General features: G+C 37.5%; 1 pseudogene; it reads right to left on the bottom strand.

Moving 5' to 3' along the window:
- Window positions 1–11,154: 11,154 nt before the first annotated feature.
- Window positions 11,155–12,089, bottom strand: LOC129523195 (proteasome subunit alpha type-1-like; annotated as a pseudogene).
- Between the last annotated feature and the right edge of the window lie 13,607 nt (window positions 12,090–25,696).

The raw sequence follows: 25,696 nt of genomic DNA, 5'->3' as shown, positions 1-25,696 counted from the left end.
TATCAAAATTTTGCTAAACCCTAGCTAGAGCTCAGTGTTCCTCTGTACATGAAGTATTTTCTGCTACCCACTGCAGTGTGCTGATTGCAGTACTGTTATACTTGTTAATACTGCCCTGTGTCCAAACCCTGGGGAGTCTCAACCCATGCTAACTACAGGCTAGGACATGTGACTTGCTTAGCCAGTGGAACAGTGGCAGACTTGATATACATAGTAACTTGAACGTGACTTGTGTTTCGGGGTTTGTTGTCTAGTTCCTTCTGAAACCCTTGGGCTGCTCTGTGAATAAGCCTGGCCTTGCTTGCTGGAAAGTTAAAGGCCACTGGGGAAATGATCCCTATAGACTTGACTATCCAAGAAGAGACAATGGTAAAGTAGCCAGCACCAGGCAACCTACCAGCTGATGATAAAACACGAGCAAACCCAGATGAAATCTGTTGAGCCCCAGACCAGAACTGTTTATTGGGTGCAACATAAACTGTGAATATGTAAAAATTTATGCTGAAAGTGTATATTATTTTAAGTCACTAAATTTGGGGGATGATTTGTTACATAGCAAAAGGTAATTGATAAAGTCCCATTAAGAACTAACTGCTCCTTCATTTGAATTTTATTTAAATTCATTTCTTGAGAATTAGAATTAAGTTATATAGATCTTCTACTTTTTCAGCTCCTTCCTCAGTTCCTTGTACATTGTAATTATTATACATAATGCCTTTGTATACTTACTTTGTGTCAGGTACTTTCTAGTGGCTTTATATATAATGATAAATTGAATATTCAGAAAAACTCAACAAGGTAAATACTATATCTTCATTGTACAGATGAAAACTTGAGATCCAGAAAGGAGGAATACCTGCCAATTTCATTAACCCAGTCACTGGTAGGGTAGGCATTTGCACCAGAGCTTTCCAGGTCCAAGGAGCATACTTTTAATTCCTACAATAGACTATTTTGCTATGCTAAATTACACATTTTGGTGTTATGTGAGTACTTACCTTACGGTAAATAAGTGTGACTTAGTTGACTATGTTCTAATAAACTTCATTTTTTAGAAAGCATTAACTTTGTGGAAAGCACCTAACATTTTTCCATCAAATTTTTACTCTGGAATGAGCTACTAGAATGAGTCATAGCTATGTTTGTTAAGAGTTCGTGCTTCAGGAATGCTGCTGAGACTAAGAGGCAGATTTTAAGGGATGTAAGCCATTGTGTGGAAGAGGGAATAGAGATCACTAAGGCTATGGAGATTTATCTCCCTGTGAATCGTCTCTTCTGGTCTCCCAAGGAGCATGTCCTCAGTTCACTTCCAGCACAGTACACCATCCAGAAGGATTTGTTACATAATCCCCTCTTGTTTGCTACTTCTTCTCTCAGGCTTTAATCATCTCAGTCCCCTGTGAAGCATCAGGCACATGAGGACTATTTTGTTTCAGATTCAAAAATATCTATCAATATCTAGTGTACATCCCTTGATCTCAGGAACTGTGACTATGGATGAAGAGAGATTGATTTGATTTCAGGGAAGGACCTGTGACCTACTGATAGCTAGTAGGCTGAGTTTTAACCAAGTTGGGCCATGACCCACCTGTATAATCTTAGGTAAGTTTTTTAGGGAATCCTCAACCAGCAGTCTTTGCTTGTGAACAGCCTCTAAGTGTTTGCTATTTGGATTTTATCAAAAGTTTCGCCAAGTGAAATAATTCTTAAAATAGTTTGTGACATGCTGCCCCTACACTCCTTGGATCTAAGTTTTACTGTTGCATAAGTCAGACCACTGGAAGAATACAGTTGGAACAGTTTGTCCATTTGCCTTCATGTAATTGCATTTTAGTGTCTTATCCCCAGAATTTAAGATGTCAAAGCTGGGCTTAAACCCAACTCTGTCAATTATGGACTGCGTGAGGTTGGAAGAGCTACTTAAACACTTTAAGGCTTTATTTCTTAATTTGGTTGGATAATGTGATAATAAATGCTTCATAGAGTTTCTGTGAGACTTTAGTGATATAGCTCATGTAAGAAAATATAAGTCCCTATAGCTTTAAAATAATTTGTAGCCTTAAAAAGCCATATGAAATTCATTTTGGTGTATTTGCTATAAAATCTGTTGTAAAATCTGTTGTCAAGGTCATTGCCAATTTCTAGTGTCTCCCATAAAGAATTCCATTTACGGTTTACTACCAAATTAAAAAGAACTTTGCTTCTCTTAAAAAAGTGGCATTCCCCCCACGCCCACCCCGGTCCTCCTTCAGTAATAAGAATAAGCTAATTTCCCATGGTTACCTTTTTGTCCTGGCTGCAGAGAAACTCAGGAATATTTGCTCTTCACAGCAAGTATATTAGTTTGCCTGGTTGGATTATTTACTTCTTTCTCTTTTTTGTGGCTGTGATTTTTAAATATCTATTTGACTGCCAACATTGTTTGTCTTATTTTAAGCCATCTTGAATCCTTTTGGACTGAGGAACAATCTGAATTAAGTCAAAATGTCCCTGTGTCCCTAGAACTCTCAAGGTCTCCATTTTCTCACCTGACAAAATGCTTATTTTGGAAGGCTGACAAAATCAGGTAATGTAGTTCAGTGCATTTTAGAAAACCAGACACTACAAAAGTCAGCCATGTCTAGTCATAATGGGCCAACAGCCACCAATATGACGTTAATGCCTCTCAAGTGTTCTGTAGCACAACCTTCATTTCTGAGCTCAGAATTCATTCTATAATATACTTTGAAAGGGCATTTGCACTTGGAATGATGCCAACACTGTGACTCAATGACCCTAGATGAAAGAGAAAATCATTTACATATGGAATTCTGATAATGCTCATTTTGTACCCTGCTGAATCTAGTGGTGAGAGCATGAGGAAACAAGGAAGCTTGTTTGGCAGCTCAACCAGAAATGCTCCCTGAGACTATGGTGATGGCTTTTTTCCATTTCCCCTGTGAATGTCAACTCCTCTTCCAGTGGGTGCTGTCCATGCCTATACTGCTTTCTTTCTCATTTCTTCCTTCCTATTTAATTTGTTTTGCTTCCTCACATCTGCTTAAAGTCCCCAGAGTGCAAAGTGGAAAAGTCTTAGTGCAGGCCGTGTCCACAGTGGGTACTTCCCTGTGTCGGTGCTCCTCACAGCCTGCCTCATATTTAGAGGTCTTGTGGAATAGAAGGGAGAGTTTTCCAGTAGGAAGAGCAGTCTCTGGCTCCTGCTCTGAAGATCATGGCTCAGGATTTTACTGCCAATGCACCCATAAGCAATGGTAGCCTCTGAATTTCTTTTTGTTTATTTTCTTTAAATATTGTTCACTAATTTAAAAAATAATACACGACCATTGCAGAAGTTTACATAGGGGAAGAAAAAAAAATAAAGGATAAATCTACCAGGATTCACAATTATATCATGCAGAAATAACCATAATTATCCTGTTTCTTTCTCTTTATACATATTTGTGATTTTTACCACGTGTATAATTTTGTTTGTTTGCTCTTAAAAGTGTGTAGTATTATACCATATTGAGTCTCAATATTTTCACTTTTTAAATATTTTATTTATTTATTCATGAAAGACACACACAGAGAGAGAGAGAGAGAGAGGCAGAGACACAGGCAGAGGGAGAAGCAGGCTCCATGTAGGGAGCCCAACATGGGACTCGATCCTGGGTCTCCAGAATCACACCCTGGGTCGAAGACTGGCATTAAACCACTGAGCCGCCCAGAGATCCCCAAGTCTCAGTATTTTCATTTGTCAATTGAATAAGCTAATATATATATAATACTTCTTTAAGAAATAAATGGAATATTTGGACAGACTGAAACATCCTGAATGCTAAGTAAATGCTAATTAACTTGAATTGAACAGTATTTGGCATTGAAACTGCATCTTTCAGCCTTGTTTCATTAAATGCCCTATTTCTTCTGTTAAAGTCATGACCCAGGTGAGTGGAAACAAGACTATGCACGGGGAAACACGTGGGGCTAAGAACAACCAGAATCTGCAGCCTGATTAGACAAATGGGAGTGAAAAAAAAAGTGAAAGCAGTATGAGATTTCCTTATGACTTAAATATTGCTTTTTTGGCAGCTCAACCAAAAATGCAAACCCTTCAAATAAAGTGGCCTCACAATAAAACAAGGCATAGTGATTTTCCTCTGCAAAAGGAATTAATGATAGGAAATATGAGAAGGCCACCATTAGCCATGGAGCATTATCACTCGCTTTACCTAGAAGATCCTACAAGGTTTAAAAGGCTGGATGAGGGCATTGCTCCATGCACAATGTCTCACCTTCTTCAGAGAACTCGTTTCCTAGGCCCTGTGCAGGAAAAGTGGAGATCAGAGCACCTGCTCCCAGATTCAGTCTCGATATTGCCAGGTCTCAAAGTAGTTTTGTCAGCGTTAGCCAAATTATGCTGCAGATGAACAGGGGGAAAATATAGAACAGCAAAGAGAACAAAACAAACCCCAAAAATCTTTTCCCTGAGGATAGAGCTCACAGTACTGACTGCAGAAGAGCGACTAAGAGCATTGCATCTTAGTGGACATCAGTAGAGAACTTGTCTCATGCCCATAAGAGAAGCCCAGTAGGTGTGGAGAACAGCCCATTCACTTTCAGAAGGATAAGAGCAGAGAATCCTTGGTTGAGGAAATGATATGATGTGGTTAGAGCAGGAGCCAGAGACTGCTCATCCATTACAGCTGCCATAAGTTCCTGAAACTCATTTGCTCATTCAAATCCTCTCTCTTCCTACCTCTCCACTACTCTGGTAACACTTAACTCTTACAGATAACTATCACTGTTACTGTGGAATGATAAAATAATTTGATGAGTCCCATTCACTCACTCATTTGTATATCACCATCCACTAACCCATACCTTTTTAACAAGAGTCAATGACTGCAACAGCCCCTTAGGAAATTTTTATATGAATCAAATACATGTTTCACCTTCTAAAAGTCCACAGTCTAGTGAGGGAGATAATGATTTGAATGTCAATAATCACATAATAAGAAACCTACTAATAAATCTATCAAGGGAGCAGAGAAAGGGTGCTTGAGCATCAGCAATAATAGCTGGTCCACAGTAATTTGGGACTAGAGGAAGGCCCCTCATAGTACTGCACAGTTAAGGGTGTCTGTCTTTCCTGTCCACCATAGAGTCCTCCAAAATGCATTTTCCTTGAGGGAGTACTCCACAATCCCAAACTTTCCTAGGTCAACAGCCCTTTTAAGACCTGCCCGTCTATCCAAAGTCCAAATGAAGAAGTAGTACCCAAGGAGTTGGCAAGCCCTGTGGCCTCATTCTGGATGAGATGCTTGTGTTGGTAAGAATTGTCCTATATGCAGTAAGATTATTTATTCTTCTAATATTAGGAATTTATGATGAGTTTGGAATGGTTTCTTTAGGAAGTAATGCTATCGCATATAGGACTACGGTAGAAATTTCTCTTTCTCTCTCTCTCTCTCTCTCGATCTCTCTCTCTCTCTCTCTCCTTCCCTCTCTTGCTTTTGTGTGGCCTCTAAATGACCTGTAGGTAGTAACTGGAGAGGGATTTACACATCATGTCAAGCCAGGTGACAGCTGCCTCAGCAGAGCATGTGAATGGACTAAATGGAGCAGGAGGTAACTGTGGCAGGACAGGAGGAGCAACAAGCTGACTCCAGGGCCGTTGATAGGGAAGAATGACTCCGAGAAATGGCCCCTCCTGACCCAGGACCTGAAGTCAGAAAGGGAACAAGGAGCTCAGAGCTGTCTTCCAGAGATGTTCTCTGCAGGATGATGGGGTTTGCATCTGCTGCAGCCTCTGACTCACTCATCTTCAACAGGCAGGTCAGGGCTGAGGTCTCTTTGAACTCTAAGGAAGAAAAACGTCAACTGAACACTGCTATTTAGATGTACTTGGATTTGGAGATTCTTGGCTGCCTGTTGAAAATAACCAGGGAGTTTTAAAAAGTATTGATGGCCAACCCCCACCCCAGACAGTTTAAGTTAGAATTTACGAGGGTTGGACCTGGCATTGGTGAGCCCATGAAATTCTAATGAGGGGAAAAGATGGAGAAAACCCGAGCTATTGTAAAATGATTTGAGCATAGACTAACCACTGGGTGATAATCTGTAAATTACTACAGTTGTCCTTGTTCATTTGCAAAGCAAACACCTCACCTTACATCCGTTTGATGCTTTGCCATTTACAAAACATCTGACACAGATAATTTAGTCAGATCCTCACAGCACCCAAAAGGAAAGTAGAATTATTAACCCTGCCTTATCCATGAGTATGTGGTTGCCCAGAGTCAGCAGGGGGTTTCCTGAGATCCCAAGTAACTGATGAGACAAGTTGTTGAACCTTAGTGTTCTGACTCCAGTCAGCGCTCCTTATCAATTACTACCCAGAATTCTGAGTGCCCTCGTCCTTCTGTGGTTCTGACTTCTGCTCCAGTCTGCTTCTATCCTCCTGTCAATAATGCAAACAATTGGAATATTCTTTGGGAAAGGGAATACAGGCCCATATAGTCTGATGTGGTGGAGCCTGGGTTCTCTCTCAGGTAATAAGCATTCTGAAATAATGTTATTCGCTTTTTTTCTGCTGAAGTTTGTAGAACAGTGCTCCTCAACTTTGCTTGTGCATTAGAACCACCTTTTAAAACTCTCAATGTCAAATTGTGTCCAGGATGAATTAAATCAGGATCTGTAGGGATGGCCTATGCCTGGGTATTTTTAAAGCTTTCCTGTGACCCCAGTGTGCAGCCAATGGAATAAAGCCTTATAAGACTTTGAGACTTAAGGGATGGGATGATCTGTTAACATGATAGAGTATTTCACTCTAGAAAGCTGTTCAGATGCTATTCTAGCAGTGTGTGTGTGTGTGTGTGTGTGTGTACACATGCTTCTAAAGGTGGCTTCTTCATTTCCATATCATTTTAATTATTCATAAGCTGATATGGTATTCTCTGCCCCCATGTTGTGTTGGCGTTTCATCGGTCGTATCTTCCACAGCGCAGTTTATATCTATTAGGATACTTTCATTTGCAACTAACAGATAAACCTGTTCCAAATTCTTCAACAAAATTAGCATTTCTTATATCCATTATAAGAGTCACAGAAAAAGGCAGTTTCCTGGCTGATCAATTCAGTAGCTCAATGACCTTTAAGGACCCAGGTTCTTTTCACCTTCTTTTTTTTTTTTTTTGTCCTTTTCACCTTCTGACTTGATCTCCTTTATTGGCTTTGCTCTTAGACTTGAGCTTCATGTCAAAATATAGTTGCTACTGTTCCAGGCATTACAACAATATCTGATAAACAATATTATTTTTTTCACTTTTTAAGAGCAAGAAACTTTTTTCTAGAAACCTTTCAGCAGACTTTTCAAATACCTCACTGGTCAGAATTGGTTCATAGACATATCCTTGAAATCCTACATTGGCAGGGGAACTGGGATTTGCCTAATAAGCATAGATTTATCTAGAGTAACTCCTGATCTGAGTTAGAATTATTTTCTCTGGGGCAACTGATGGCTCAGTCTGTTAAGTGTCTGCCTTCACAGTTCATGATCCCAGGGTCCTGGATCAAGCACCGAATCAGGCTCCCTTCTCATCAGGGATTCTGCTTCTCCCTCTCCCCTCTGCTTGTGCTCTCTCTTGCTATATCTCACACAAATAAATAAATAAAATCTTTAAAAAAAAGAATGGTTTTCTCTAAGGAATGAATCCCTAAAAAAAACTGGGATTCTATTGGCCATGAAGACAAAGGGCATAGTGGTTTGTTATGAAGCCAGTCATGTCTAATGAAATAGAAGGGACTGGATTTGGATTTAGAAGTCAGATCTCAGCACTTGCATCACTATTTTTGTGTCTTTGGGTAAGTTACAGTCTCTCTGAATCTCAGTTTTCTCAAATGCCAGAGGGAATAATATAAGACAGTATACCAATGAGCATAAAATGTATAAATGGTCCCAGAAGCCACCAAATCTACCAGGTACATCTTGTATTTTGCTACCCCTCCACTTGTTTTTTCTTCACTTCTTTCCTAATACTTTTCATTCTGAATGTAGTTATGACTTGTTGATTCAAAGTTAAATAGCAGGTAAAGTATCAAGCCTATAGGTAATGGAAAATAATATTTGGAAGAGCTATGGAGAGAATCAAGAAAGAAGGTAGATATTAAGGAAATTACAAAGATATAAATTTGGTTGGAGCCCTCTGACTAAAATCTCTTCCCCAAACTATCTCTCCCTTTTCTTAGGAAGTTTCTCCTATCAGACAGTCTTGTTTTTAACCTTTTTAAAGAGAATTTGGGCTTCTTTGCTTTTCAGATTATTATCAGGGTTCATTATATTTTATTTGCTAACTTAAGAAAATTGACCATTATGTTTGAGAAATATTTTTTGAAAAAAAATGCTTCAAAGGGAAATATTTTCTAAGATGAGGTACTATAGAATGAAATTGAGCAGAGTTGCTTATATCCTACCCAGTCTCTGCAAAGGGGATGGTAGCCTATTTATACATAAATGTAGATAGAAATACTAGAATGATTCACCTTATTTTCTGTTGCTTACACTTAGTGCCTGAGAGTGTTCCTGGAAATCCATGCAGCGCAATCCCTAGACATTGGCATATCTCCACATTCATTCTCTAGGCTCTTCTTGCAAGAGCTGAATCCAAATGAGATCTATTCAGTGAAATACATTCTACAGGGATCTAATGTTCTACCTCTGTTGATCTCATTTGACTGTTACTTTTAGGCATTTATTTATTTTTTAAATATATATATATTTTTAATTTTTATTTATTTATGATAGTCACAGAGAGAGAGGCAGAGACACAGGCAGAGGGAGAAGCAGGCTCCATGCACCGGGAGCCCGACGTGGGATTCGATCCCGGGTCTCCAGGATGGCGCCCTGGGCCAAAGGCAGGCGCTAAACCGCTGCGCCACCCAGGGATCCCAGGCATTTATTTAAAGTGAATCTAAAACTCCAAGAGATCCTTAATAGAACAACATTGGTCTATAAGACAAGATTGGGAAACAAACATTTGTTTTCAAATATCTCATTTGCCCTCCTCAGATTCTTTATTATGAACCTTTTCTGTTTCTCCTATGTTGTTGTTCTTCCATTCTCCTCTCTTGCTTACTTTCTTTAGAACCTGACCAAGGAAAAGATCTATTAACCACTTGTAATTAAGTGGAATGTAAGTTTATTTTGTTCATTCTTGTAGAAATTCTCACTTTATATTTGTTTCTATATCATTTTATACCTAAAGTGTGGGCGACCACGAACTAGCTGGAGGAACTGAACCAAACCAGGCCCGGACTTGTGTCCCTCATTCACTCAAAAGGCTCCAGAGCCTAAAGGGTAAATAGTTGGTAGACGCTTGAGAAAGGGCTTGAGCAATGGTTCTCAGGGCTGCTTGTACGTGATCACCCACATAACACAATAGATACAACTTATTCTGACCTGGTCATAAATGTAAATAAGGGTCTGTCTGTCCTTACTGGTCTGTTTACCATACCTAATATTCCTTTGAAGTATGTACATCTGGAGCAACAAGCTTATCTATTTACCAAGGTCTTCTGGTACCCGTGAGTCTGTCTTGCATGCTGAGAAAGGGGAACTTTGGAGGGTTTCACAAACCTGCTAAAAATAAACACCTTCTTGGCTTTGTTTTGCTCATGCTATAAAATGTTGTAAAACCTTGAATAAAGCTGGCACTGCTTGGACATCATCCACTGTGTCCCTCCTATCCCCATCTTTTTTCTTTTATTTCTTTTATTTACCTCATCCCCTTATCCTCAGCATGCACAACACTAAAGGAATCCCGTTTAATATATTTTTAGGGGAAGAAGCTGAAAGCTCATAACACATATAGCCACTGCTTGAAATCTAAACGCACCCTTGTTTTTTATTTCTCTGATATTGCCCTCGAGAAGGTTGTTTTAGGATGAAAACCTTTCTAGTATAGTGGTAGAAAGTGGGCATATTGGAAGGAGTCCTGGATCAAAAATGAATAAACGTAATAAATGTATTACTCCTAAATACCAAACCAAAGTCAGTGAAAAGGGAATTCTGGGTGGTAGGTATCATCTCAAGTGGTATCAGGAAATTAAAGATTAAATGAAGCAGAAGTACATACCCAAGTTTATAGATCACTGTCCGGAGGCTAAGATAAGCCAGTTATATTTCAGACTCTATATACTTCTTTTAGGGTCGCATCTTGTCCATCTTTTAGCAGCTGTGCCCAGCAAACACAATCTGACATCTAGGCTCTTATCTCAATAATTCTTATTTATCAACCAATAGATCTATGTTATTCTTTTTAAACCAGGCTAGTCCTATGACTACACAATAGGTAATTTTCTACGGTGCATGAAGCCCTAAATCTACAATTACTTCTAGGGAAACTAACAGATAAGAAAATGATGCTAATAAGTATTTTGTGCAGGTCATGTCTATGCATGCAACTAGAAACTACTTATAGGATCCAATTTAACATTCACTTCTCTCATTATTATCTCTATTTTATAGACAAGTTTCAGAAAAATAAGATCCCCGAGTGAGGTGCCCAATGAAGTAGACCTCTATGGCAGCAAAGCCCATATTCTTTATTATTTCATGTTTTCTCCAAACTTGTCTGATCATTGGAATCACAGATTCCTTGGCACCTTACTGACAGACTGAATCAGAATCTCTAGACATAGGCCCAGAAATCTGTATTTTAGACAAGATCCCTGATAATTCCCAGGACCAGACAACTTGAAAACCTTCTTCTAAGCTGTGGCCTAGAGAGGCTGCTTTCCAGCTGGGAGGTATCCTGGAGCCCTGGTCAATAAGTCGCTTGTTTACTTTGCTAGTTGTTTTGGGAGAAAATCTTTTGTCATGAGGACTTCTCAGACAAAATATTGTAATCTGAAAGCACAGAATAGGGAGACAGGGGATGTATGTCGGGTCCCCTCTGTCTCTCTGCCTAATCTCTATTCTATATCCTCTGCTACTCTTATAGCCTTTTTTTTTTTCAGGCAGGTGAAACAATTTTATTTCACAGTTGTCTTTAAAACCACAAAGACACTATGTTCTTCATATAAAAACATTAGTATAGATAACTATACTTTCTAGAAAATGATTATATGGACCCTCTCAAAGAAAAATGCACACCATTATATGGTTCAGACAAGTTACTTGGGAAGAACACATCTGGACCGATTCCTAAAACATACCAGAAGACCACACTGCATCATTTGGTTCAAAGTATAGATTACTGTCATCAGTAAGGGCTCCTGCATTCTTACATATTTGATAATACACATATAGACTAGTTTGTGATTTAATGCTCCATCAGCCTTTTCTGCAGGTTCATCACCAGGTTGAGCAGGCTGTTCCTTTCTCTGTGGTCTTTCTTCAAGACCTTCCAGGATTGGAGATACATCATCATCATCATAAATCGTAAACTCCAAGTCTTTACCAACAATTCCAATGGAAACATTCTTTGTAGTTAGGTCCTGTTCTGCAGGAAGTATCTCTCGTAAGGCATGCAGAACATGTTTAACCAGTTCATTCAAATTGCACTCCATAAACCCAGACATATGTCTCTCCAAGTAAGTATGAGCTGATTGAGAACAGGCTCCAATGGATATGGCTCTACAGTCAAAATAGTTGGCAGATGGACAGGTTTGGAAAATGTGAGGGCCCATATCATCATAACCAGCAATAAGCAGTCCAACACTATATGGTCTCCGGCCATACCGTTGTGTTGGTATCTGGGTCTTGCTTCCAATTAGAGATACAAGATGAGACACAGGAAGAGGTCTGTCAAATACAAATCTGGAATCCAAACACTCCTGGTGCATAAAATTACATAACAGTCTAGCATCAGCAGTAAGTCCCGCAACTGAGATACTAATATGGTTATCAACATGAAGAATTTTCTTCTGATGAGCTGCAAGCTCTGACTGTGTGCTCTCTTCAATGCAACCAACACTGCATGGGTTTTTGCTTTCAGACCAACTGTGGCTGAACCTTGTTTGACAGCTTCCATTGCATATTCAATTTAATGAATCCTGCCCTGAGGGCTCCAAACAATGATGTCATTGTCATACTGGTTGTGAAACATGGTTTTCTGGCGAGGGTCCCGCGGCCCCCCGGCAGAGGTGGTGGCCTCCTATAGCCTCTTTTCACCCTCGGCAGAGGTGGTGGCCTCCGATAGCCTCTTTTCACTGATCCTCTAGGAATCTTTAGCACTCGAGGTTAGTATTCTCTGCCTTGACCCATCTTTCACTTAGTTTCCCTGATTGCTCTTCTGAGTCCTTTGGTTACTCTGTGATGCTATAAGAGGTGTCTGAAGCAAGCTATCCCTGACTCCTTTTCTCAGCAACGAGATAGTTTATCCCTTTTGTTTTCTGTTGGTAGATCAGAAATATTAGGATGCTATTACATCTTTCAACTTTTCCCTCTGTTTCCTCATCAGAAAAATAAAGATAGAAGGTGGGAGAGGTTTTGGGAAAATGTGGTAAACTAGATCAACTCTTAAGGAATCTTCCCAATACACTATCCTGTAATTCTATGGGTGTTATTTAGTAGGGATACATGTCATTTCTCATGAGAAAGGAGCACAATTGCTGTCTTAAGCCTGAAATAAATGATGAGTTTCTTTTAAATATCTTGGTGTCGGGGATCCCTGGGTGGCGCAGTGGTTTGGGCCTGCCTTTGGCCCACAGCGTGATCCTGGAGACCCGGGATTGAATCCCACGTGGGCTCCTGGTGCATGGAGCCTGCTTCTCCCTCTGCCTGTGTCTCTGCCTCTCTCTCTCTCTCTCTCTCTCTGTGACTATCATAAATAAAAATTTTAAAAAATAAATATCTTGGTGTCTACGAAAGTACCTTTAAAACAAAAACTCAGGGGTGACTGGGTGGCTCATTCAGTTAAACAACCAGGTCAGTTCTGGCTTGTGTCATGATCTTAGGGTCATGAGATCAAGGCCTGCATTGGACTCCATGCTGGATGTGGAGCCTGCTTAAGATTCTCTCTTCCTCTCCTTTTGCTCCTGCTCAGGTGCTCTCCTTCTCTCTTAAAAAAATCAGTTGGCATTATTTACCTAATATTATTTTCAAGAATTCTATAGGCTTCAATATAATTGATAATGTCATGCCCTGCATGGGAAATGAGGAGATACAAAGGCAAGAATATTAACATCTGTGGTTTCCTTGGTTCTCTTTGCCTATACAGAGAGGGCTTGTCTTCCTCATTAGTGGGACCCATGTGGGGTGATCTGAAAGAAGATGAAGACTCCTTCCATTCTTCTCTTCTCAGCCCTCCATTTTTGACTTGCCATAATATATGAAATTTCACTATTTGAAATTTATGGCTTTGACTGAATTTAGGAATCCCATGGTAAATTGCAAACATAACAGCAGAAGAATATTATTCCACAAGTTTTAGTCATTAACATGAGTTTATTAAATTATAGGAAATGAGTTAATAAGCTTTGAATACTAGTGGACATAAAATAGAAGCTTCTAGAATTAAGATACTGGTGTGTTGGTGTACAGGAATGTAGAAAGAGACAGTGATAGGGATGTTGGTGTGACACCCAAACCTTACCTGTGATAATATTTTACCAACATGTCACAATTATTCTCTCATGGTTATTTTCTTGGAATTAGAACATTAATATATATTAAGGTCTGAAAACTTGACCAAGATCATAGAAAAAAATTTACTCCCATGTATTATTCTCCTTTTGAGCATTCTTTGTGTGTTGCAGACATTACTCAATCTGATAATACTCTGGTCACCTTGCTTTTCATGAGCAGATTCAGATGAATATAAAAGCAATCTTTAAAAAATCTTGCAGAATTTCAATGACTCTATCAATATCAAAATTTATATTAATGTACCTAGAATATATCACCCTGAATTATGGACCAGATCCTAAATGTTAATGGAGATAGCAAGAAACGTTTTGGCAAGGTTTTGAGATATTAGCATAAATTAATTTCTTCTTGCAACATGCTTACTTTTGGTCCTGAGGAAAGTGGGCAAGGGACTCCCTCTAGAGTGATTTCTCTGCTATTATATCATCTAGACTCTGCAAAAGAGATACTTTGAAATGGCAAAAATAATTTTTTTAAAAAAGAAAGAGTGAAAATTATCCTTGAATTTTACAGTCTCCCCTATGACTAGGTATTTGCAAACATATTTGACTATAAGAGGTAACACTTTTGTTTGTTTTATTTTGTTTTGTTTTCACTTTCCTTCATTTGATTAAGGCCATTTGGTTACCCTGAAATACAGTCCCTATTGCAAAAGGCAAGACAAGTACGTAATTGTTTCCCTAAGTTACTAATTCTCCCAAGTAAGAATTGGTAAAATAAACACCTTCAGAGGATGGAAGCATACGGTGCTGTGCAAGAAATTCTTTTTTGAATTTTCTGAATTTTAACTCAGAAAAGCTGAAGGTTGAATTGCACTACGGCAGCCAGCTTTTTATTTCCTGAAACATGAATAGATATTCTTGGGGGAAGTATAAACATGGAAAAGCATTGATCTGGAGCCGCACTGAATTCACACCTCACATGTGTCTCACTGGATCTGTGCTCATGGGCACAATGTTTCATCTCTATGGCTCATTTTTTTTTAATCTGTGAAGTAGAGATGATGATAATAGTATTTCAGCTTCCCACTTAAGTACTTCCCACTTAAGTACCGCTCATAAACTTGGACAGGAAGCAATGCTGCACTGTCCTTTAGGGGCCCCCACATCATAAATAGATAAATAACAGGATGCCTGGTTTCCTTTGTCACTTGGGATCCATTGTAGCCCTGCCACAGAGCACACTGTACCTCTAAACAGCTATTACCATGACTAACACCATTCAGGCCTTAGGAAGTTCAAAACAAGACTTCACTATGTCCTAAAACTGTTAAGATTTGTAGGTCATGCTGATGCTGACATCAGAAATGGATACTGTTTCAGAGCACAGAGAGAACTTGGAAAGCGAAGGGCTTAGGTAAGAGAAGAAATCAATCAATTTGTCAAAACTTTTTTTTAAGACAGCATGTGTGCAATATGTTTAATAACAAAATTTCATTTCCCACTACTGCTGATCATCCATTTTCTTGCTCTTCTTTGGGTCTATTCCCAATGTTAGAGGTTATAAGTGCAGCATTCAACACTTGCACGTGGAGGCTAAGTCATATTTTCCAAAATTAAAAACTCCCTGCTCTGAAGTTTATATGTGTGTTGGTGTAGACATAATACACACGAAGCATGATATTCATGGCAACTAGATGGACACTGAATTCCACTTTCACAAATAGTTTTATTTTTATAAATATATTTAATAAAATGTAATTAAATTTTAAAAAACAAAGTTTCCTGCTTCTCCCTCTGCCTGTGTCTCTGCCTCTCTTTCTCTGTGTGGCTATCATAAATAAATAAAAAAAAAATTAAAAAACAAAGTTTAAGACATAATTCTGATATAAGGTATTTATGTACATTATTCTAATTTGTATTTACATTTTAATATAAGTAGTTCTAAATGTTTTAGAAAATGAATTTTTGAGAAACATAAAAATTTTAATTTCATATTTTCACATTATCTTATTTCACCTTCTTTGATAAAAATACTAGTATTTGTAAACTTGAATAAATATTTTGTCATCTAATCTTAGATCATTTAGAATGATTATATATTGGAATAATAATGGAAACAGAAGATTAAAATAGAGTTCAACAAAATCCAGAAATATGAGTATAAAAATAAAGATGAATATATTAAAAAGGCGATATCCTCAAATACTTAAAAGTTGGAAACAATAAAAGTCAGTAGATTTCACATGCCCATAAAAAACTACTTATGCAATTACTAGAACTAACAAAACTCTGCACAAACAGCAATAATTGAAAATATTTAACAAACACCAATATAACTGTGGATTGAATATGGCTTATAAAAATCATGATGTATCTAATCATAATGAAGCTTCCATGGTGCAAAGAGCACAATTTTTACAAAATACAACAGTGGAGAATTTCTAGATTAAATTTCTAGATATGATTTTAGAATGGCTGACACTTAAGATAGATAAAAATAATGAAAGAAGTCATTATTATTTTGGGTGGAGAATTCAAAATAAGCCTATTAATTTATAGATAACAAAGTAATAGAATAAATCTTGACTATAATACAAAATATAAATATTACTCAGTTCAACTAGAATATATCAGGAATATTATGCAGTCACATTGTACTTATAGGATTTATTATATGAGCTGTGAATTACCATCATAAAAAAACCCCAGGATATCAAAATTAATGATTATATTATTGATTTTTAGATGTCTTGTTAAAAGCATAGTTTCGACTTAATGTGAAGACCTGAAGGAATATCTTTCAATTATCCTAAGACTATCTAAGGCAAGCCAATATAATAATAACACTAATTTGGTAGAAAAAACAGTACATGATAAAAATTTTGGTCCATAATTCAAAAGCATACTTTGTGCCTTGATAAATTATATTTTAACTTTTTTGGAGGAGACATTGGCCTCAGTTGTTCCAGTTGAAATAGCATTTTTTATAACAATTCAGAAATTATATATGATATTTTCCTCATTTACCAATAAGAAACTTCTTGATGAAATATGTATATTTGACATTTGTGATATTGTGATTTGTTGTAAGAAAATATATATTTGGTCTTTGTCCCTTCTGGCACAGAATCTACAACCCTTTGAATTTCCTAAGGATTGGGTGATAAAGGTATTTTTTGTTGTATTAATGAGGTGATATTTGGAGAGCACCTAGGGATACTGGGGATGGTTGCCAATGTAGCCAACCAAGAGACTTGAGGGCTAGAATTTTGAGTGCACCCATCTGACCTCAGGAGAGGAGAGGGGGGCTGGAGATGGAGTTCAATCATCAATGGTCAATGATTCAACCAATCGTGCCTATGAAATGAACCCGGCTTCCAGGTTGATGGTCATGTAGAGATTTGGGCAGAATGATGTGCATGGAGAAGGCATGGGAACTCCATCCACGCTCTTTCCCCATTATTGGCCTATGCATCTCTTCCATCTGTTTACATCCTTTTGTAATAAACTAGTAATCTAGTAAAATAAAATGTTTTTCTGAATTCTTTGAGCCACTCTAGTAAATTAATCAAACCCAAAGAAGAGTTCCTAGGAACCTCTGATTAACAAGCCAATATGTCGAGAAGTACACCTAACAACCTGGACTTTGTGAGTAGCATCTGAAGTATGTGAGGACAGTCTTGCCTAACCAAATTTTTAACCTGTAAGATCTGATGTTGGCTCTGGGTGGATAGCGTCAGAATTGAGTTGAATTGTAGGCACCCTACTGGTGTCCAGAGAATTGCTTGTTGGTGTGGGGAAATCCTCTTCCCCCAGTTGGAAATGGAATTTCAGGACACATTTAATTTACAACTATTTGTAAACACGATAGAAATGTTGACTACGTGCTCTTGAAGTAACTAGAGTTAATTTAGGTAAGACAGAATTTATATTAAAGAGTTAAGCTAAACAACATAACATCCACAAAGGTGAACTGTGTTTGGAGGAAATCGAAATAAATTTTGAATGTGTGTTCTCCACCACTATCTTTTATAAAACATTTTTAAAATTATAAATGATGTTAGCAAAATTTATAAAAAAACAAACACATCCAGGTTCTGCTATTTTATTTTTTTTAAAAAAAGATTTTTATTTATTTATTCATGAAAGACACAGACTGAGAGAGAGGCAGAAACACAAGCAGAGGAAGAAGCAGGCTCTTTGCAGGGAGCTGCATTACACATATTTTAAAGGTAAAGCAGAGTTAGAAACTGCTGATAAATTTATCCGAAGCAGTTTCCAGGGGATTATGGAAGAGGCCAGTTTTTAGTGGGTTGAAGAGTGAGTGACATCTGAGGATTTAGGACTGGACTCTTTTTTAAGAAGTATCGCTGAGACGAGGGGTACCAGGCTGGCTCCGTCAGTGGGGCGTGCAACTCTTGATCTCAAGGTTCTAAGTTCAAGCCCCATATTGGGTATAGAGATTACTTAAAAATAAAGTCTTAAAAAATAAGTATGACTGAGAATGGAAGGAGAGAAATAATTAAAGGAAAGAAACAATAGAAGAAGAAATTTGGAAATGGAATTGGGTGGGACAGGGAAGGAGAGAAATTGAGAGAGAGAGATAGGAGGTAAGCAACTATGAAGAAAAGCTATCCAATCCTTATGTTCTCAGGATAATGAAAGATATGGAAAGGAAGCTGGTATAATGCTGAGTGCAGAGACTTCCCCAGTGAAAGGTCTTGTAGTGTGTGGAGGCATCAGTGGGTGTGAGTTGGGGGCAAGTAAGGAGGGGCAGTCATGGTTAATAGGTGGAGAAAGCATGACTAGGTAAATTGGAATGGGGGAGCTTCTCAGAAAAGAGTAGGTATTCAAGTAATCAAGTGCCAGATGCAAATCTTTCCTGATTTCATGGTTTGTTACTTATTTTTGAGAGGTGAAGAGGAGACTGGGTAAAATCACTAAGAAACGTAGAATCTTTCACTGAAAATCATAGGACAAGAGACTAGTGCCCAAATTACATGGCATTGAACTCCTGTGTACAAACTAGTTGGGAAGACTGTTTCCAAAAAGACTGATATATATACACATATAGGGGTATAAACACGCTCACACAAGCACTTCCTTATTTCCAATTATAGCTAATGCGGAGTTAAGAAATGCTTTTTACTTTTTATTGATTTCTCAGAAGTCTGTCAAGGATTGAATGGTCATCTTTTCAAAATTTGCTGCAAAATCTTTAAAATACTGTGGTGGGGAATGATATTGGGAATGAAAGCAGATGGGATAATTGTCATTCTATAATCATATTTTCTTTATTTTTTAAAATATTTTATTTATTTAGAGAGAGTGCACGAGAGAGAGGGAGAGAGAGAGAGAGAGAGAGAGAGAGAGAGAGAGAGAGAGAGAGAGAGAGAGAATGAGACCATGAGCGGGATGAGGGGCAGAGGGAGAAGCAGACCCTCTGTTGAGCAGGGAGCCTGATGCAGGACTCCATCCTAGGACCTTGGGATCATGATCTGAGCCAAAGGCGGATGCTTAACTGACTGAGTCACTGAGGTGTCCCCTATAATAATCTTATTTTCACATGTGATTTGGCTTTCTACTAACCAAAGGGTAGATATATGGCCAGCTGAAGCATAAATACTGAAATCCAATAGTATAGATTTAAGGAAAATCAAAAGATGGAAAAAATATCCTGGTAATTTCATATTGGGGTATTCAACAGTAATTGGTGGACTTGGTATAAGATAGGCATTAACTTTCACTTTTAAAATACTTTCTGTTTCTGCCTTTATTCATAGGAATGCTTTACTGATCACCATCTTGGGGCCTTGGGCATGCCACTTACCATTTTCTTGTGCTTTTGTTTCTCAAAATAGGTGTTAATATATTCCTCATAGGGCTTCTGGGATGGTGTGTCTCACATTACACAAGATCATAACACATGAATAAATATTAGACCCCCTTTTTAATGTTTTATCTTCTTTTTCCAACTTGAATGCAGAGATGATCAAGTTGCTTCTATATATCCCCCATGTTGCATATAGAAGGGCACAGCTTTGCAAAGCATGTAATACAGTATGTGTTTATTAACCATTGTGAAACAGCTCTGTTTAAAAAAGAATGGCTATTGTTAACTCTTTTATAGAGTAAAAAAAATGAGTCTTAGTATTATGATAACCACATATTTTTTTTTCTTAAGTAAAAGCTAGTGTGACATACAATGTGGAACTGAGACATACTATTTAATACTACTTTAATAATTCTCAGATGTATGTGTACTCTCTGCTGAGATGCTAGGTGCTGTTGAAGGGTGAAAATCCAGCTTTGCTGGTGTTGACACTAGAGCTCGTAGCAAGGGATTTCCTGAGATGTACTCCAACTAGGTAGGGATAAGTGAGTGAGAGTAGGGCATGGAAATGCAAAATCCTTTAAGTAGCTTGGAAGAAAATAGGACAGCAATCTAGAATAAGTGATTTTTATATAATAACTCTGAGTGCACAAATTGTTATTTTTCTCATCATTCCATAAAGTATTAGCACTCTACAAGTGAGAGTGACCCAGAATCTGCACCTTTTTAAAATGTAAGGACTCTACCACTGTTGTTCATTTTAAGAGAAAACTTTTGTGTGATTTACATATATCCATGAAGTAATATTCATTGAATCTCAACTAAATTTGGGGAGAATATGTGTCTGATTCCATAGAGAAGGGAGAGAGAAATGCTGGAAGAAAATAATGATTCTCTTTCCTTTAATTCACACTCATTTGTAGAAAGAAAAGTTTTAATGAAAGTATTCATTCAATGAAAATCATTAAGCAAAACAATCTACAGATTTAATTGTGGCCTGTACATGGAAGCTTATTTCAAAGCAAATGTGTGGATTCGAATACTAGAGTTTAAAAATCTATGTGGTAACTAGTAATTTGACTTAATTCAATCATGGCATTATTATTTCTTAAGTGTCATCTAAAATAGCTTTTTTATTTTTACAAATTTACTGTAAAAATAAACATTCAATCAACTTGAGGAAACTGCTATTATCATGTTGATCTGTAACCCTCTGAATATATGTGTTGTGAAATATATAGATTTCTACTCAAATGCAAGTTCTATAAAGCCATCAGGGAGTGACTAAATGCATAAATGCATATTGATATAATTAAATCAATGTATATGCAAATTTTTAAAATGCAGTTTCCTCATAAAATATATTTCCCATTAACCATATGTTTATACTTTTTAATGACTACATGTAACTGTATGACTTTTAGCAGTCCCTGATGTTAAACATTATTTCTAATTCCTTTGCAAATTTATTTATTTTTAAATTTTTCTACTTTATTGAAATATAGTTGGTGTATAACATTATGTAAGTTTAAGGCATACAACGTGATGATTTGATGTATTACTTAATGGTCACCACAATGAGATCAGTTAACAAACACATCCAGTACCTCACAGAGTTACCATTTTTATTTGTGATCTTTTGCAAGTTTAAACAGTACTTCAATTGATACCCTTTGGCTATATTTTTAAATATATTTGTACTTATTTTACTAGAACCATTACCTAGTCATGCAGTTGTTAAAACTATGCCAATTTTAAAGATTATATACATATATATGCATATATATATATATATACATACACACAAATGCTATATGTATTTCAAATTGTGCTAAAGAAAGATTGTGCTAGTTAATATTCTCACAGGCCTCACAGTATCCATTTTTTACTTTTACTATTGATGAGTAATTTTTATGCAGTGTGTTTGACATTTTTAAAAATCATGTTGCATGGTTTTAATGTTATTTGGTATTATGGAATGCTTAAACATTTTGTTAACATATTTGAGACTCTTGTTGAAGATTTCAAAGATCTTATTTTTCTCCTATTAATGTGCTAGCATTTTTTTATACTAGGGATTTGTCAAACAGATTTTAGTGTATCCTCCAATATTTTAATAGTATTTAAGTTTTTAAATTTACTTATTTATACAAATTTTAGTTGTTTAATATTTTAATATTAGACATACATGTTTTCAAATTGATTATTCTTTTCCTTTAAGATACTGCCTTTGGGGTCATATTTTGGAAGAATTAAAATATAAGTGATATTAGATAGATAAATATTTCTATTTTCTTCTAACAGAATTTTGTAATAAAGCCATTATATATTTAATAAACTATTTTTAAATTTTTTTCTACTCTCCAATCTTGAATTTGCTGAAATTTACATTGTTATTGTAAATAAAGTTTTTTTTCCTTTCACCATATATTCTATATTTCCAACACTTAAGGAAGTGATGGATTTTGGTTTGTATCATTTCTTCACCTTCACCTTGGCTGAATTTTCTCCTAGGTCAACTCCCTGCACCCCTCATACTAATACTTAGCCCAAGCCCTTGTCACATGAAGGACAAGAGGGGGCAATGCTGCTCATTGTTCTTCCTGGGTGTCAGCACTGATGAGCTTCTCCAGAGACAGTGGTTGCATCGTGATCTAACATGCACTGATAGTCCCCAGGCCTAACTTTAAGGGTTAGTGGAGTCTGCTGAGGCTCCCTGCCTCCCTGCCTCCATCACAGGCAGGTTTTCCTTTCATGTAGTGATCCAGGTGCTGGCCAAGTGACTTCTCATCTTAGTCTTGTCAATGTTGTTTCTTGCAGAAATCCCTTGGAATTTTGTGCAAATGAGTGGCACTGTTTCCTAGTTTTAGACACAGGTATAGAAGTTGCTTTTTGACATTCCTTTTATCATATTAATGGGATTTGAGAGGCTGGGACAGTTAAATATGTAGGCTCCATTTTTACCTTAACCAGAATCTTCAAGGTAATTTCTGTTTGTTAGTTATCCTGTGAATATCATAATTTAGAGATTAAAAGAGCAAAAATACAAACACTTAAATAGAAATGGTTGTTCCTAGAAGCCACCACTTGCCTTTATCTCCATCCATTTCCTATTACAGCTCTAAGCTGCTTTGCTATAATTGATGAGCACCGTCTTTGACAAATAGATGAAGAATCAATGCATATCATCTACTTCTTGCTTTCATGGAGGAGGCTGACGGTCTAGGGGAGGGGAATTTGTGATTTTTTTTTTTACTATGTATTAATCACTGGACTATAGTCATCTACAATTCTGATCCTATTTCTAATTAAAGAATAGAATTAATTGTTCACTTTTAGGAGTTTCAGGCAGGAAGAACTATAGGAAGGCTTTCCGTACTGCAGAAATCACAGCTCACAGGTGCTTTAACTATATTGGTTGCTTCTGTGCAGTGAGATTTCCAACACCTCTACCACCCACTTATACCTGAGCTTTTGAATAGCTCTTAGGGTTTGAAAGCAACAGTCTCTCAAAAGCCAACACAGCATTTCTGGAGACAGTGGCAACAAGGCACAGGGACATGCAGATGGGGAGCTCACTGGCCGGATGTTCTACCTTGTAAAGCTCGTGACCTATTCAGCTTGGCCATAGAACAATACAACCGTTAGAATGACTGGCTGTTGGGCAGCCCTAGTGGTGAAGCGGTTTAGCGCCGCCTGCAGCCTGGGGTGTGATCCTGGAGACCCGGGATCAAGTCCCACGTCAGGCTTCCTGTATGGAGCCTGCTTCTCCCTCTGCCTGTGTCTCTGCCCCTCTCTCCCTCTGTCTCTATGAATAAATAAAATCTTTTAAAAAAAGAATGGCTGGATGTTGTGAGTGGCTGTGATTGGGGGTGGAGTAAGCTAAGTGACTTCCTGCCTCTGAGAATAGTCATCAGGTCTGTGGGACACAGGGACTGCAGGAAGGTTGTTATGCTCTTGTCCCATCAGTGAGCAAGATGCTTACATCTCCTTATGAAGCTTCTCATAGTACCTAGATCTCAGGTAATGCTTAAGCCCAGCCAAAAGTTTCTTCTCTTTCTTTACCATAAATAGAAATACCAGGCCTGTGTGGTAGAGTTTTCTGGGCTCAAGTACTTGCCTACTATGTACACTAAGCGGCAGATCTGTTGGGATATTGTCTGCTATGTAAGCAACTAAGCTTCTATTCTGAATATTTTAAACATTCTTTGCATGCTTGGCAGAAAAAGGGCTTTCACCAGTGATGGATTCATAGGACACACACTGGCAGATTTCCTGGACTGTTTGCTTTAATGACATCATTAGAAATTAGCCCTGAAAGTAACAATTTAAATGAAATCCACAAACAAACAAGCCTTTGAATCAGCTAATAACTGCAGATGGGCCTAAAGAGGCCCTATATAATTAGGCAGAACAATAGTTAGGAGGAAATTAATTGAGAGAAGGAACATAAGGAGCACTGGATCCTTTCACTACAGCCTTGAAAAGTTATTTAATGCCAAAGGGAATAGAAAAGATCAGAATATAAAATCCATGCAATCAATACCTCTTTATTCTATTTATTGACACACTTACTATTTACCCAAGAGCTGTGCTAGCCATTGGAGATACAAAAGAAAGAAAGGGAAGAAGAATTATTTATTTAACACCTTCTGTGTGGCAGATGGGATACTTATTTTTAAAATACTGTATTATCTTTAATTTTGATAGGTGAAGAATTTACAGATGAGGAATCACCCCAGAGGTGGAACAGTGGTGCACAAAAGAACATGAATGTGAGTGTTATTAAGGAGGAAGCCAAGCCCCTTGTTTGTGGAAATGCAGAATATGGGCTCCATCTGCAACCAGAGTTCAAGGAAGGGAGAGAGGAACATAGACTAGAGAAATCAAGAAAGGCTGTATGGAAACTAAGAGATAAATATGGCTCTTAACACTTAAGTAGGATCTTAAAGGGAGGTCAGAGGGATTAGCTTTTAGAAAAGTATTCTTTTGCTACTTTTTTGTCACGTCATTTTTTTTTCTCCTAAAATGAGGAAGAAGACTAGAAGGAGATTGTGTGTGAGTGTGTGTGTGTGTGTGTGTGTGTGTGTGAGAGAGAGAGAGAGAGAGAGAGAGAGAGAGAGAGAGAGAGGAGGGAGATGGGGGTGGAGGCAGTGAGTGGTCAGAGGAAGCAAGCTTGTAAAGCTGGAGGGGGTGGTGGTGGTGGCAGTGTAGAGAGCACTAGAGAAACTTGTAGGGACAATTTCCTTCACAGCCTCATTTCTCTATCTTACCTGTGTGTGTTACAGCTGCACTTTGTAGGGTTGTTTCTAAGGCTGCTCAGCATGTTCATGACTATGAAGGAGCTGGCTTAGCTGAAGCTAAAAAATCCGAAATGGAGATTCTTCATGTGGAGGAAAATATGCTTTTCCTTTAAGAATTTTTAGCATATTTGTTTTTGAGTCAAGCTTTAGAAAAATCACAATGTTATTTAACTCTTCTGGAAGGTAACTTTATAGTCCAAAAGATCTTTCACTTCACGTCTTTTAGATTTTAACTTTCCAAAGATTCTGATGATGGAAAAGCCTATATGTATATGTATAAATATATAAATACATGTATTTTTAACCCTGGTTTTTGTATGATGAAATCAAGACTTTGAGGAATAATTTACTTTGGCTGACGACACATATCCATACATCCTTTTGTGTTCAAGATGAATATCATTGTTTGTAAAGATATGTATGACATTCTAGCCAAAGCAGAATTTATGACTCTGTTTACTTCCTGAATAAATATTTTAATCACATTTATTACAGTATACAATCATTACTACTACAGCTCTCTCTTATTGCCTATGCCTTATTCCCAAACTCAGGTTCTTAATAAATGTTTGTTGAATAAACTGATGAGTAGAGCTTTGTGAAAATCAGAGAGACTGGTTCTATGAATTTGGTGAGTCTAAACTGAAAAGGTTCCCCAACAGAAGACTGTCTCATAATTTATACAAACAGGGGTGGCCATTCTAGACTCTTCACTTCTCTTTATGGCTGTCCTGGATCAGTCCACTTTGGCACAGGCATGGTGTAAGAAACAAGTGAATGAGGTTCTATTTTTAAACCAAACAGCAAAACAAAACAAAACAAAACAAAAAAACAAAACCAGCAAGGTGCTGTCTACTGAGAGACTCTCTTTCACTTTGCTTTGAAAAGGCAGCCACAAACTTAAGAGTCATGTTTTGTTTGTTTGTTTGTTTGTTTTAAGAGTCATGGTTTTAAAGGAGTGGAATTGGTGGCAAGTAAAAAAAAAACA

Source organism: Nyctereutes procyonoides, unplaced genomic scaffold (genome assembly GCF_905146905.1).
Source record: "Nyctereutes procyonoides isolate TBG_1078 unplaced genomic scaffold, NYPRO_anot_genome, whole genome shotgun sequence".
Lineage (NCBI taxonomy): Eukaryota > Metazoa > Chordata > Mammalia > Carnivora > Canidae > Nyctereutes > Nyctereutes procyonoides.
This window is presented reverse-complemented; position numbering and strand designations above follow the sequence as displayed.